At 33.5% G+C, this 16,806-nt stretch overlaps 3 long non-coding RNA genes across 3 annotated transcripts; all 3 read right to left on the minus strand.

Annotated features, from left to right (window-relative positions):
- Positions 1-3,167: 3,167 nt before the first annotated feature.
- Positions 3,168-5,662, minus strand: LOC144549048 (uncharacterized). The gene is made up of 3 exons (XR_013509549.1): positions 4,188-5,662; positions 3,365-3,395; positions 3,168-3,213 (listed from the first exon to the last, which is right to left on the minus strand). It is a non-coding gene; the product is annotated as an uncharacterized LOC144549048 (long non-coding RNA).
- A 359-nt stretch (positions 5,663-6,021) lies between these two features.
- On the minus strand, positions 6,022-6,925 carry LOC144548914 (uncharacterized). Its single transcript, XR_013509498.1, has 2 exons — positions 6,700-6,925; positions 6,022-6,476 (listed from the first exon to the last, which is right to left on the minus strand). It is a non-coding gene; the product is annotated as an uncharacterized LOC144548914 (long non-coding RNA).
- Positions 6,926-7,892: 967 nt separating this feature from the next.
- Positions 7,893-9,169, minus strand: LOC144548777 (uncharacterized). The gene is made up of 3 exons (XR_013509471.1): positions 8,651-9,169; positions 8,448-8,506; positions 7,893-8,076 (listed from the first exon to the last, which is right to left on the minus strand). It is a non-coding gene; the product is annotated as an uncharacterized LOC144548777 (long non-coding RNA).
- Between the last annotated feature and the right edge of the window lie 7,637 nt (positions 9,170-16,806).

Genomic DNA, 16,806 nt, shown 5'->3' on the forward strand with positions numbered 1-16,806 from the left:
CCATATATGACAGTAAACAATTCATAATTATATCACATATATGCTCAACGTTGGATTAAAATCTAACAATCTCCCACTTGAGCAATATGTTATACTCTTTTAATTCAATTGCTAGCACCTCTGCCTGAAACCTACACAGAAGAAACTGTATAACACCATAGAAGAAAACTGCATAAAATTATTGTATCTTTATTGCTTTATATAATTTCTTTTATGAGAAAATTCTTCATTCACGTTGTACTCGAGCACTACGAAGTTCCCAATCGATATGGGTTGGTGGCGCTAGTGATCGGAAAGACAACACTTTATTATTAGTGGAGCAGGCATTGAATTAGGACAGTCAAAATGTATCCGCTCCCACACGATTTGCCTCTTGGAATCTTTGTCGATCATTCCAATACGATGGACCTTAGCCACAATCCAAGTCATTTTAATTATTTATATTGCTAAGATTAAACCCTCATAAACCTCAAATATCGTTTCTACCTATGTAATAAGAATGAACAAAAGATATATGATTTTTTGAAATAAATTATAAAATAATTGTAAGTATTCTGACTGAACATAAAATGGGTATGTTTATTATCATTAACAAACTTTGTTTTAAATGGATGTAAGCATCATCAACCAAAGTAGACTGAAAAAGTTGGAACATAATGATTTAAGTTTGTTGGTGCTCCATTTACAAAAAGTGTAGGCATCATCAACCAACTTTATTGTTTGTGGATTGCATGGTCATCTATCTATTATCATATTATTATCTTTTTAACAATTCAAGCAGCTACTTTAATTATGAGCTTTATTAGGCCTGAAAACAAATCCGGTAAACACCATCCGAATCCATTCCGTATAAGAATCCAAATATGGATAAATACCCCATTGTAGAACTAACTTAAGATTCTGGACCGGAGCAATTATTTTTTTTTTTTGGCATTACTAAAAACAAGTATGTTTTGATTATAATATATGTTTTATATTATATAAATGGATTATTTATATAACTTAATTATTCGACAATTATTTATACACTGGTTAAGAGGTGTACGTAGATTGGATACGGATAGATAAAAGCTAAATCGTATCCATATCTATTTTAAATTAATTGCAATAATTGCCTTGAAAAGTCTATATATAGAAATGAATCCTTGGAGGGTATCAACTGGATCATAAACAAAGCATGATAAAATAAATTCCAAAAATGCTAAAAACAAAAGCTAAGAACAAATTTAAGTAAAAATAATTATGATGTAAAAACAAATTTAAGTAAAAAAAAATCATTAAATTTTCATTGTATGAACTTTTGGCTGGATCTAAAATCATTAATTATGATCCAAACTTCACTTGGACCAGAGGTCAAGAGAGAAAATAACAAAAGGACGTACTTGACATTGCGTAGAAATTTGCTAAGATGACACTGACAGATATGATATAAACCTTATCGTTGGACTACAATATTATTTGTATTTTATTGGTATTTGTAGATCACAACAGATATATAAAGGTATATATGGAACGAATAACAGATGTTCAACTACAAAAAATTAATAACATAAAAATATAAATATAAATCACAAAATTGATATTAATAAATCTGGTAAGCTGTTTGATAATCGCAATCCTTTGTTTTTATAGAAGGAAATTGACTAGTTCGATTCCTAATCTCCATCTGGCAAACAGAAAACTTGTAAAACCAACAATCCGAATTTTGAAATACTAAAAACTAGTTTAAACTAACTATTTCGGGTCTCTTCCCTTGTTTCTCAATTTATGATGGAAAAACAAGGAATCCAAATTAAGTATCAAATTTTAAAATATTATTTAGTTTTTGAAGTATTAGTTACTAATGAACAAGTACCAATCCTAAATCTGTAGAGTATGATCATCAATGAACAAGTGCTGATCAAATTTTATAATAATTACAATTCCTTTATTAAGTTCTGAGTTCTGACTCCCAATTTGACCCCATCTCAGTTAATTGACTGTCCTGAAATATGATATGTCATTGAAATAAGAGGAAAAAAATAGCTCGAATAATTAGTAAAATATCCTAATTATCACCAATATTACATTTTGAATAACATACAAGAATATTTGTAGAACTGTAATTTATTTTCTGCTCGTAGAATAGGTATTTCAGCTTTTCATCAAAAGGACAAATTAAATTAATTAGTATTTGGAAAACGACAAACACACAAAAAAACAACTAATGGATGCATATTTTATAATTGGATCGTACTAATTAAGTACTAACTTAGGTCAGAACGCTGGGTTCTTGTAAAATAAATTAATATGGGCTTCTCGAATTTTGGGTCATTTGGGTGTTGGATTGTGCTTCACACATCGTCTAGTTTTGGGTCGTCTTTGTCTTCGAAGTTTTTGGATTCAGGTCTGATTGAGTTCCAGCGGATCCTCTGATCCGGATCAGATTTTACCCATTCATTAGTTGAGTTCTTGCAGCAATTGTGAGCAATGAGGATAGTTCGTGACATAATTATCAGTTCTATGCCATTTTATTGGAGCTTAATTTGTAACAAAAAATAGAAGATAGAGCTAAATTCATACTTAAAAAGAGAGAGAGAGAGCGAGCTCATAAATTAGGCTTTTATTGACGTATATGTAATTGGATGCAACAATCATTGTCCCGGACTTGACATGTTGACTCGTCAATGGAACCCAAAAGGATTAATGGACCTACCTAATGCTTTATCTTATCCCACACAGAAACACTCAAGATTTCAGGTTCACTAATTATAAGACCACCTACATGGAAATATACACAATCCTGATAACATGTTAATTTTTAGTATATAGCATTATATATATATATAAAACAAATCATAAATTAAACAAATAAGAAAAATAACTAAAGATGCAATGAATATTTTGGTATACCTAATATTGTTTTTGGGCAAATAATTGTTGAGAGTTTGTCCACTAACAAATTTTAAAACAAAAGTATATGAAATGAAACTATATTTTAAATTTAATTTTAAGGTTGAAATTATATTTTAAATTAGTGCAATATTTGAAAATACCATAATTTTGTGAATAGCAAAAATTGGCCCACAAGAAAAGTTCACAGTCGGTTTACTTCAAGGGGACTCCTAAGAGGAGAAGAAACGAAAAAAAAAATGTATAGAAAGAAAGACAAAATCGATGATAATTTGTCCTAAATGTTCCTTGTGGGCAAGAGGAACACATCATTGAAAAAAGCTGCAAAATAATACAAGAGCTTATTTAGCAGCAATCAACAAGTAATATAAAATCAAATGTTCATTTGTCAAGCCACGACTTATGATTACTAAAAAGTAAAGAAGTTCAGTGATCGAAATCTGAATATTCAGATAATAATAAAATTACAAACCTGATTTGATTTATTGCAGATGTCTATTTCTCTTTAATGTTGGATTTATTGCCAACCTCGTTGGATTTAATGTCAACATTGAGCATATATGTAATCTAATTATGCATTGTTTACTGTCATATATGGTTGTCAATTAAAGTGATCAAATAAAAAAATAGACAATCAATATATTCATTAGGATGTGGTCCACAAATGTGTACAACAATTTAGGCAAAAATCAAATCATTGATGGACTGATTCTGAGATTTGCAATTAAGGAAACAGATTTTTCAGCACCTGCACGGATTTTGATGTGACTGCACGATTTTTGATGCAATAGCACAAAATACCTTTTTTTAGTTGGCATAAGGCCAGAAAATCTGTTTAGGGTTAGGGTTTGGCAATATGCCAACTCCTCTCTATAAATAGGTTGGTCCCCAAAGCACAAGAATATACGAAAAGTTGCAGAATTTTCTAGCCGTCATCTAGTTAATTCTGTAGCATTCTCTACTTCTCCCCATTAAAGAATAGAGAGGTGAGATCATTAAGAAATTGTGAACACGATCTCACAAGGGCAGTCTTGTAGCTTTGGAAGGCTTTATCCTACCACTAAGGAGGCCGCCGACACTTCAACCTCTACATCGGTACGAAGTTTTTCTTGCCGCTGTCTTACAAGTTCATCAACCGCTTTTGAGAGAAGCTTTGCATAAATACGCTAATGGAGTCAGGTATTGCGTCTGCTCCCTAAGAATTGATGAATTTTGCATGATGGCCATTTTGGCATAGGTAGATCAATAGTGGCATATAGAATTGAATTGTTTATGTGTAACAATAAGGTTCCAACATTTAAAACTCTCGGTAGCTGCGTTGCCTATTTCTCTTTAATGGCCGAACACGAAGCAAATCACAGCATTAAATTTCCAACCTTGGAAGCGATGAAACTCTGTCGGCCGATATGTGGCTCTGTATTTCTTGTTATTGATTTCACGGCTCCACAGTAGCTAATTTCCAGTGACAAATTATCCTGATAACCATATCCGGTTATCATCTCCAGGTAGTTACAATTTGAAATCTGCAATCTTTCAAGCCGGGAGGGCAGCTGCTGCAGCTGCAGAACTCGGATACTAAAACATGAAAGAATTTTTAGATGCTTGAGAGTGTGAAGCTCTCCGAATGGAAGAAATCGAATCTTGAAGCAATATTCTAGCGAGACTTCCTGAATTGACTTCAAGGAAAAGGGATCCCTCATCCATCCTGGTACTGTGTCTGAAGGATACATTTTTACCCGAAGTTTCTTGAGGTTAGGATGTGGCTGGAGGCACTCTAACAAGGAAAAATCTACATCATTTGCACCAACTAATCCGCCCTCACAAGTTTCTGGCATGGGTCTTAATCTCTGGTCTGGTTTCCAAACTGGAAGAAAATCGTAATCTGAATCATAACGATCCCAGCATAAATCCAAAGCTTCAAGTTTGCACTTATTTCTAAGGTTAGCATGCTTGGCATCTACTAAACACCTCATCTTTATTCCTTCAATAGTGAGTCTTCCTTGCTGCCATTTTCTAAGTCTCAACCCTGCTGCCCTTTTCTTTATGGCCAGAAAATTCACAAGACCATGAGGGACATAACCATGTAAAAAATTGGCCGAATCACCATGAGACGGGAAGTTAAGCTTCTCTAAACTACTTAGACAGCCTATTGTATTAGGTAGTGCTAGAGTCTGTTGAGAAAAAATTGTTAATTCATGAAGGTTAAGCAAATTTCTGAGATCTACAGGAAATTCCTTTAATTGATTACATTTAATAACTAATATGATCAAGTTACTAAGTGAACTCAGAGATTGAGGCAGCTTCTTAACGTTGCAAGATTGAATATTTAGAAACTGTAAGTTAGCAAGATTACCAATACTTCTAGGTAGATATTCAAGGCGATCACAACAAAGAATTAAAGTCTGCAGGTTGTAAAGGAGGCCAATGGATAATGGCAATGTTTTAAGATCAAAAGAAGTAATATTTAGAAACTGTTCTGACTCGGCCGAGTTTCCAAACCATAGAGCTTATCTTACCCCTCAGATCTAAACACTCTTCTGCTCTTTACTCAAAGAAAATAAAAAGGAAAGAAATCGTGAAATAAACATTGACTACTGTACAAGGTCTTCTTCACAGAAATTAATCTATAGAGCTTGTGTTCATTCAAAGGAACCTAATTGGCACTTGGAGAGAAGATTTCCACATATAATTGTTTGTTCAAATTTTGTCCATTGCGTACCAAATTTCTATGCATTGTCAATTACTCCTTTTGATATTTTCTTCAATGATTTCGCTTTCTCTGTTGACCTCTGGTCAAAGTGAAGTTTCAGTAAAATTGTCCTTTTGTCAATATATCAACGAGTTTATTTGGATGTAGTTAAAAAAAAAAAATAATTTAATGATTTTTAGTTTACTTACATTTTTTTTTACATCATAAATTGAGAAACAGGGGAACAGCGTCGAAAGAATTAGTTTTAACAATTTTTTATTATTTCACAGTTATGCGTGTGTCATAGATTAACATTTACAGAGGTCATGTGTAGCAGAGTATGTTGATTACAATTATTTATTTCAACAAACATAATTACTTAGGGATAATAAAATTAGGGTCAACTGGCATTGGAAGATTTATTTAGGTGAACACTAGGGTTTGGCACAAATCTATATGACTCTATTAATTAATTGCACACTTTACAATATTAATATATTAAATCCCCTCCTTATTGGGCATTTCAACTGATCATATATATATAAATATCACTTATTGTTTATACTTGTATACAGAAATACTTTGTTCTATTCTTGCTACTGCAACTCTTTCATGTAACCAACAATCATTCTTCTACGGGTTTACTTGAGGAGGAGGATAAATACCACAATTATACATCTTACATATTGTTTAAACACATACATAAATATGTTGTTGCATCCTTCTTGCTCTGACTCTTTATGTAACCAGGCATCATTCTTCTATGGCTTTGCTTCTAGTGGAGGATAACGATTACAATTATACTGCTTATTGCAGCCTCGTCCAGTGTAAGGGTTGCCTCGGGGTAATGATGGATTCGCAGGGTTATTTGGATTTAATGGTGTCAAGCCGATTCCTGAAAATGAGGACATCACAAAGTAGATTGCAAATTTTAATTTACAAATGAAAGAAATACGGAAGATATCACTGTCACTTTATCTATCACTAGAAATTTCAACTTACCACCATTTAAAAGATACTGGTTCGAGTTTCATTGAATTATCATGTCAATTAAAGTTGAATACTTCCTTTAAAAAAAGAATACACCAGCAATTAATTAGGAAATAGAGATTACTTACTACCAGCTTTGCTCTCTTCCAGGGTTCGAGCGGCCTCGGTACAAGGCAATAAGAGAGAGCTAGTGAAAAATAGAAAGAGAATGCAGAGAACTGAAAGAGCTCTTGTCGTTGACATGTATGTTAGGAATTAGTTTTATCCTGTTTTCTATTATGATGTAGCTACAACCCTCCAAGCATTCATTCCTATATATAGACTTTCCAAGGCAAGCAATTACTTTAAAATATATATGGATACGATTTAGCTATTACCTGTCCGTATCCAATCTGCTTACACCTATTAACTTGTGTGTGTTGCTACGGCATGCCAAGTACACGTGCTGGCCCGCACGACTAAGGACACGACATGTCTCTTTTTAGATGTGTCATGTCAAGACTTGTCCGTGCCATGTCATTCTCCGTGTTGTGTCCTAATTTTTCTAATATTGACACGTTTAAACAGAGCAAGTCTAGACATGGGTACCACATGGCACGTCGAAGTACTACCACGGCACATTTAAAAAAAATCATTTTTTTTACCAAAGTACTTCTAAATATTTTAATTTTTTTACAAATCAAATGTAATTTTATTTATTTCCTATTTCTGAGTTATTTGCAATTTTTTTTTAACATTAGCTCACATTTTTAAAGTAACAAATTACCAACATCTAAAAGAAAAAATGAAAAACCGGCATGGTACATCTAAGTACCGGCATGGCATGTCAAAGCACGTTGTACCAAACTATGCCGTGCCGTTAAACATGTTGTGTTCATCTCCGGTACTATACAGTAACACTACAACATATCCAACTATTAGCGACCGGTTTTCCGGTCGCAGAAAGCCCAGGCGTCGGTCGCTGATAGTAATCCTGATCGCAAAAAGCCTATTCCGATCGCTGATACTTTTTCTGCAACCAATTTTTTTTTGTCGTTGTTGTTTTTTGCTGACGTCACGAAGAGGTATCTGCAACCAAAATAACAGTCGCTGATAGTCAAATCCGGTCGCTGATACCCAAATTATCAATTTTTTGGATTTTTTTTTGTTATTTACTTTTTTCCCATTTAATTGGTACCACACGTACCAAACATTCACATCGATCAAACAATAATGTCAAATAATAGCTCGATTCGAATAGAATATCAAATAATCATAACATACATAATAGTTCGATTCAAATTTAATATCAAATATCGTACAAGAATTCAATGTTGGCATACAACATGATATCATATAACATAAATAAAAAAAACATCACATATATATAACACATTGATATTTTTCTACAAAATTACAAACTCCATTAGTTACAAATTTACTTATTTTCTAAAGATGTGTCTTACATTTGTAGTAAAACATCGATTTCAGCGAGTTCTCTCCTAGCATGATGATCATCCATGAATCTACAAATGCAAATGATAGTAACACCAATTAATAAAAGGTACCAAGCAAGGAGGACTTATTGCGAGAAATTTCAGCTTCAAATGATAAGCCGATAGGGAGAAATTCAAATCATATATGCTTTATAATATGCTGTTTTTATATTTTTGAAAAGTCTAACTTTGAAAATAGCTAGAAAATAGAATAAAAATCCAAATGGAGAAAACTTTGGCTCTAAAACACTTGTTTTTCTGTCCTCTATCTAACTGTGTAAGTGGATTTTGGATTTGGACTTTCGATCAGCCTACACTGGCTGATCTGTCACAGGAGGTCAAGAAGGGATCGTAGCCAACTTTAAAAATTAATAGCCAAACAAACTAAAGTGAGATATTACCCGTGTTATCTCTATTCTCCGATATACTTTAATGTCAATGCAATACCTTCAAAGAACATCTAATTCAGATATAAGAATATTAATAGCCAAACAAACTAAATTGAAAATTAGTCCTTTTTATCAGATAGTGTACAAGTAGTCAATAACACACAACTAAATTCAGAAATTAAGAAGACAGCATCCAAAAAATTGAAAAAAAACACCTTTCCAGATCCAGCCATGGCGACGACAGCTCGGGAGGCCCTGCGACTCTGGTCAAGTCGGAAGTGAACCGCCGCATGCGAAAACGGCTCAGTCTTGGCTCGTCCGGTGAGAGAGCGAGAGAGAGATGGTGCGTCGCGAGAGGCGAGAGAGTGAGAGAGAGAGATGCTGAGGGCCGTCGGTATGAGGCGATCGATTTTGGAGAATGGTTTGGGGTTCCGATCGAAATTTGAAGAAGGGTTCCGATAAAAAAAAGGGTTCTGGCGCCCACGGGTTTTACCCCAAGATTTCAGTGATAAAAAAAACAAAACTTTCAGTGACCGGTGTTGGCGCCGGTTGCTGATACAATTGGTTGCTGGAATTTGAGTGAAATTATTTATTTTTGGAGAGAAATCGAGCGTTAGCAACCGGTGTCACCATTGGCCACTGAAGCTCCGTTTTGTTGTAGTGTAATAAGGCCCGATCAGCACTCGAAGTATTGTTATTTTATTCTTCTTTTTCTTTTTTTTTCTTTTTCTCTTTTTGCCGCTGTGGTAATAAAACGGGTGTAGAATGTAGATGTGCATGCATATTTTGGGTAGACTTATCTTTGTAGGTTCAAATTAGGGACTATAATGAACTTCGGTAATGTGATTATGAAGTTTAGTGATAACTTTTTTGTGTTAATTGTTTTCTGGCATACACTTGTTAGTTCATATTAAGGCAAAAGCTGAATGGTAGCAATTTTTTACAATGTATAAACCTTAGTGGTGAAAACAGAGCAAATTCGGAGCGAATAATTGTAATATCAAATTCATACCCGCCTTTCAATAAGCTGATACGAATACAGATAGTAATAGATATGCAGAAGATAAACTATAAATACAGATATGAAACGAATAATTGAGTCATATGAATAATTCACTTATGTAGTATAATACAAATATTTTAATCACAAACATACTTTTTTTTTTGTAATGCAAAAACAAAACAAAAATTGCCGCGGTGTCCGGAATCTTAAATTAGTCCGACAATGGGGTATTAATGTCCAATGCAGACCTTTACATAGGACCTCCATTCGATAGTTGGATTTCTGCGTCGCAAAAGGAAAACGCCGGTTTTGATAAGGAAAGCGGCTTCGGGTTAGGAAACTAGCTTCATTTTTTGTCCGGATAGATCTGGATATCCTTTCCGTTTGTGGATTATAAAATTTATCCATAACAATTTTGGATCTGTATATTTTCTTTATTTAATAAAGAAAAATTATTTTAGTACCTGTGCTACAGTACTCGCACAGTACTCTCATTACAGTACATGTGCTACAGTACCCGCACTTAGAGAAATAATGTATTATGATCCCCACTAATTATATAGTTTTCCTTTTACAATCTCCATACTTGTTCTCACGTCAATTTTTCTCTAACAAAAATGGTTGGCTTCATAGGAAATAAATACTTCAATGCATAGATATAAATACTTTCAGTACTTAGATATTAATATTTTTAGTGTCATATGTGAAAAAATACTTAGATATGTATACCTTCGTAGATGAGTTCTCCAATCATCCCTGCATTAGCCTTCCTCTAACAAAAATAGTTGACCTCATACGTATAAATACTTCAATGTATAAGTATAAATACTTTTAATACTTAGATATTAATACTTTTAGTGTTATATGTAAAAAATACTTGCAAGCAGTGTTTTAAAATGCGGCCGCATATGCGTATGCGGTCGGCAGCCGTGCTCAGAATGTCTATGCGGTTTTTCCATACGGTTTTGACCATGCGGCCGCATATGCGATCCGAATATGCGGTCATGCGGAATAAAAAAACGTATATGCGGATTAAAAATGCGGCCACGCGGTCCGAATATGCAGCCATGCGGACTGAAATATGCGGCCATGCAGTCCTTCCATGCGGTTTTGATAATTTGATTATATTTTAATTAAAATTTATGTGAAAAAAGTAAAAAAAAACTATTGTTGGTTATGTCATAATGTGGAAATAAATTTAAATATATGAATATGAATATATATATATACGTGAATTTTTATTTTAAAATCCGCATATATAAATCCGCATGAAAATCCACATATGCGTTCGCATACCACATATGCGGTATGCAGTGGCCTTCCGCATGCATGAACAAAATCGCATTTTAAAACACTGCTTGCAAGTATAGGTATAAATACTTGTACGGCGAGGTAAAAATACTTGTGCGACGACGAGTTCGAAAGTATGTCATCATGGATCTCATTTGAAAGAAAAAATTAAGTAGATATTAATAATATGAAACAAAAATTAAAATTGTGGAGATTTTGCAGTCCCTGCAGGAAGTTATCTTTCTGCATTTAATTTTCGGTGGTTCCCCACGGGTACTGCAGTATAAATACTTCCGTACATAGATATAAATACTTTCGTGCATAGATATTAATACTTTAGGAAAAAAATTCAAATTGTGGAGTTTTTGCGATCCCCATAAATAGTTATTTTTTCACATTTAATTTTCGGTAGTTCCCCTGCGGGTACTGTAGCGTGGATACTGTTATCAGCTTCCTTTAATAAATATCTAAATTCGGATTTGAAAATTATCTGCTCTGTTTATCCGTATTCCGATCCGAATACGGAGCACATTGGGAAGGAGTTTACCAGATCAGGCCTAATAAACCTAATAATGAAAGTAGCTCGAATTGTTAAAAAGACAAATAATAGATGGAATGAAATCTGCTTCTTTTCTTGACAAAAGGAGGACCCTCCTATTCTCCAATCCGAACCATTTAAAATCGATCAAACTGTTTCAATTACATCTAATTTATTTTGTGCTTTGAGATTCGTGTCATGTTAAAAAGAAATTAAAACCGTTTGATCGATGTTGAAGGGTTCGGATTGGAGAATAGGAGGGTCCTCATTTTCTCAAGAAAAGGAGCAGATTGGCTTCCATAATAGATGACCGTGCAATCCACAAACAATAAAGTTGGTTGATGATGCCTACAACTTGTGTAAATGGAGCACCAACAAATTTAAATCATTATCTTCCAACTTTTTTTTTTAAAGCTTGGTAGTGGAATTTTTCTATCCAATTTGTTAAAAAGACATATAAAATGTTTGTTAATAATAATAAAGATAAAGTTGATATGGAGATCATGTAAATAAGAACATCAAGTTATGTCAAATATAATAATAAAAATGTAAAAAATAATAATAGAACAACTTAAGAACATAAGACTCCCATGAATTTCCCTTCCCTCCCTTATTTTTTTATTTCTTTTCTTTCTTGATTAATTTACATGGCTGTAGCATCTCCTTTTTATCAATACAACTTGGTATGTTTAGTAAATCAATTACATGTGTTAAATATAGAATACACAATCTAATTTAGAAGGAAATCAACTATTATTTATATATGAAATAATATATATGATGTGCATATCCATCTTCCTTTCTTCACATCTTCTTTCCTTTTTCGACTAGATATGGATCCTAGCATATCTTGTTTGATTTCCAAATCTCTTAGCTGCCAAGTGTATTCTCAACATGTTAATATAGATATGAGAAAAGGTAATGTCCCCCGGGCTACAATCCCCCGAAAATTCTCATGTATAAAAGCCTTCCCTTTTTAGCTTAGTTCTAACGCTCTTTCAACTACCACAACTGCTATAATTTCAACTACCATAATTTCAAGTACAATATGTATGTTTACAGGATAATATGTGTATGTTTATAGGATTATATGTGTATGTTTACAGGATAATATGTGTATGTTCACATGATACTATGTGTATGTTCACAGAAGGTGGTCCCTAACAGCTGTCACGCGTTTTCAACAACTGTCACGCGTTTTTAACAGCTTTCAGGCGTTTTTAACAGCTGCCATGCGTTTTTAACAGCTTTCACACGTTTTTATGTTGACAGGATTTGTTGAATTAGTTTACAGTATTTAGTATTGATGTTTACAAGATTTAGTATTGATGTTTACATAATTAGTTGACAATATCCGGGGATTTTTGGGGGACTGGAGTTGGGGGACTGTTAGCTGCTTCCTATAGATATCATGTTGAACGGTTCGAATCCATTGCTTGAACTTTAAAAATAAAAATAAGAATATGAGGCATGATTGGAACATGAAAATAATATTGGAGCATTTTAACCCTACTCAATATATGATTTTCCCAAAATCAGAACATGAAAAGTTCACATAATAGGCAATTTGTTATCAGGTTGCAATGTAAACTAGGAGGTGGTTTCTTAGAAACAGGAAACCACAAGCCTCCTACCTTTAGACATAATGAACCCATTCCCCCTAAAGTACTCCACTCGTGAAAAAAGAAAATAAAAAGTAAAAGAAAAAGTGAACTAAGCATTGACTAGTGTATTGTGAAGTCTTCACGCCACATCCAAGAGCATCTCAACACTTCTTTACTCTTTACTCTTTTTTCTTCATCAAAATTGAGATCTCTACAGAGCAAAATAGCAGGGAATTTGATTTCCTCTCTGCTCTCTCTAGCCACCAATTTGCTCCATGACGCGGTGCGTATTGAAAAAATATCCAAATTAGATTCGGACGTAAATGATGGCCACACCAAATGCAGACCAATAAAAGATTTATATATACAACTTGAAATTTGATCCAAATATTCAATGACCTAGGCCGTACTTTCAAAGATTTAATTTAACAAGTTTGACTGAATAATCTTTTATTAAGATGCATGCATGGGTGATATTTTGCAAGGTGGTCTTCTAAGAGTCTTCTAAATAATTAAATATTTTTATTACATTGACTGTATGGGAGACGGCATGGCCTTATTAAAAGTTACAACTTTCGTTGAATGCATAGGAGGTATTTTAGGAGTTTTGAGCAATTTAGACAATTTCAAACTTTGTTTTATAAAAAATAACAGCTATATAGCTATTTTATATGCTATGTTTGTGTCATGTTTGTTGCTTTGAGATGCGTGTGAACCATCGAAATATGAACTTAAAAAAGAACCCATGTAATCAACTTCTCTGATCACTACTTATCTTTTGCAATTTTATCTTTCCACTTTTTAATGATTGCTTAAAGCCTGTTAATTTTCTCTTCACTGGATTCTCTGTAGCTCAATTGGGCCTTCCTCTTTTCATGCACCACTTAAAACAGAAATATGTTAGAACCATTGGGTTTACAACTAATTTTTGAGACGCGCGTAATCAATTTTTATTCTTCATTTCCCACTGTTTAACTCTTTCTGTCTTTCTTTTTCTAGTTTTCTAGTCCATCTTCCTGTGCACGGCATCATTTCTTCTTGTAGGACTTTATTTGAGTCGGTTTAGAGTTGGTTTGGGTTAATTCAGATTTGAAACGAGCAAGTTATAAGCAAAAAGGCTAAAAAGAGCTTATTTGTTAAAGTTTATCGGCTGCCCGGGGTTTGTTTTTAATTGTTTGAGGAATTGGGGCCTGTTATTTGGGTTTTTGAAAGGGTCCTGAATGCTAAATTGTTAGCCAGGGACATTAGTAGCCTTTTGGCAAATAGCCAGGGGCCACCCTGAAGTTTCACGATGTCAGAGGGACCAAGACGAAAAGAGGCCTTTATTTTAATTCATCTGGGCCTTTAAGATGGTTGTTGGGCTTTTAGATTAGCGCTGGCCCTTTTTCAATGGTACTGAGTTATCAAGATATGATATATTGGGCTTTAAGATGTGCACGGGTTTGATCCGATCCTCTTCAGTTAGTTTTGAGCCACTGACAGGTGGGCCCTGGCCTGTGAGTGACCGTTAGACTTTTGAATTCTCCTGTGATTGCCCTAGGTTCGTTAATAGTCGTGCGAACATCAAGATTTGTCAATATTAATTTTGAATTTCTCTTGCTGGCGCTTCAATCTAATTAACACCCCGGGTTGCTTTAAATTAACATGGTGCAGACCTGATGAACATAGGTTTCTTTCTCCGGCCATATTCTCCGAGACCACAACCAGTGGTTTTAATTGGCTGTGGTGGCTCTGGGAGAGATTACCCGGCCAACCTTTTCCAAAAAAAATAGGAATTTTTTTCAGAAAATGGAAAATTTATCTCCTTTTGTTATGGAGATCATGTTGAGTGGTCTGCATCAACCTTTTAAAGATGGCGTGAAGTAAAACACGACCTTTACTTTATGAAGCACAATAGTCTATAAACTGTTATGAGTATTAGAGAGGAAAGAAACTGAAAGTAAAAATTATAAATTACCTTATATTTTTGTCACCGTTTATATATGCAAAAAGATGTTCAACAATACAAGTGAAAATAAAAATCAGTCGTGAAGAATGTGTGACTCGCTCAACGTCAATTGCTGAATAGCAAAGTTAGGTAGCAAATCCCACATGAACGCTATATGTCAATTGCTAACCCCACACAATAAATACTAAATAGCACAGTTAATTAGATTGCAGATCAAAGATGTAAATCGTATATTTTTTAGAAATAAAATGAAACAAAAGACTCAGAAATTATTTTCACTTTGGACCATGTAAATCATATTTAATTATTTTTTTTAAATTATAATAGAAAGAAAAAGTATGGCATTAGAATTTTTTACAAAGACCTCTGGTGTTATTCCGGAAATTATTTTAACAATATTGGACCATGTAAATCATATAGATTTTGTGATTTTTTATGCATCATTTTTTTAAATATTTCGGTACTCTACGTACTTTTACCAATCTAAGTTTCCGCTGCAAATTAATTGTTTTGCTTGCTCTTTTTCTCACCTGCAATGACACTTGCTGCACTTGTTTTCCTATCACTTGTTCACTTCTCCTTCTCCATCACAACCACATCTATATATAACAGCAGCCGATTGCCTTCCTCACCAACGTCATGCCTTGATTCAACTCAAGCAAGGTTACCACACCAATGAAAGCCAATTTTATGGCACAATTTGGAATATGGAAGCCAAAAAATATGTAGAACAGTACGTAATTCCATTTTACAACTATATTTTGTAAACTAACATTAATTTAGTATATATTCATCAGTGAAAATCATTCTTTAATCCAATACAAGAAAATTGTAATAATAGCGTTAATATAATGGATTATTATCGTTACTATCCATGGTAATAATCCCGTCGGCGATAATTCTCTCCATGAGAATACCATCGAAATTAAGGGTGTTATTTGTAGTTTTGCACCCTTTTCCTCTCTAGGCTGATGCCATATAATACCTCTCTCTCTCTCTCTCTCTCCACATAACACACTCACACTCTCTCTACTGCACACACAGTTGGCATTTCCTCTGGACCAGTGAACAGTAACTCATGAATAGAAATCATGAACAGTGCTGTGAATAGTACTGTGAGAACTATTATGAACAGTAACTCGTGAATAGAAATCATGAACAGTGCTGTGAATAGTACTGTGAGAACTATTATGAACAGTAACTCATGAATTGCAACCACATGAACAGTGCTGTTTAATTATATTAGAAATGGATTTCTAATGAGAATTTAAGAAACACTAATCAAATGACAATGTGTAGAATTATTTTTATTATTAAATTTCCAAATTAATATTTTAATGAACTCAATTTATGATAAACGGAAATTTAAAATAATTAAATAATAAAAGTTTCTTAGAAATGATATAATTAAAGCAAGAAATTAAATAACTTTGGTTCCACGAAGAAATTTTTATTCATATATAGTAAATAGAAAAAATAAAATTTAAAAATGAGAAAGCTTAAACAGCATTTTTAAAAATGAGAAAGCAGATATATGGTATTATATGGTGTCCCACCCGACACCATACAGTACCACAGCCCCACCAAAATAAATAAATGGGATGCCATACAATCCCAAACACTCAATTAAAAAATAAAAAAAGGGACTTCATACTATAAATTGCGCTGAGATACTATAATAGTTGCATTGAAATCCTATCAATTTTGTAAATTATGTATAATCTTCTTTAAATTATTATTATGATTTTAAGACGCCCTTATTTTTTAAGAATTATTGGATTGCTAATTTTTTTTCATAATACTCGTGTAAAAGATAGATCAAGGCAAGACCAAAATCAAATATATTTTGATTTCATTTTCATTATTTTCATTATTTTTCATTATTTATAGGTCCTAAATATTTAAATTACAAACTCCAACACCTATACAAAGGAGTTAGTTTGATTCTCATCTCAACCCCTTGTCGAGATACCGTAATATTTTCCTAA

The sequence above is a fragment of the Carex rostrata genome, chromosome 34 (genome assembly GCF_964058835.1).
Source record: "Carex rostrata chromosome 34, lpCarRost1.2, whole genome shotgun sequence".
Classification (NCBI taxonomy): domain Eukaryota; kingdom Viridiplantae; phylum Streptophyta; class Magnoliopsida; order Poales; family Cyperaceae; genus Carex; species Carex rostrata.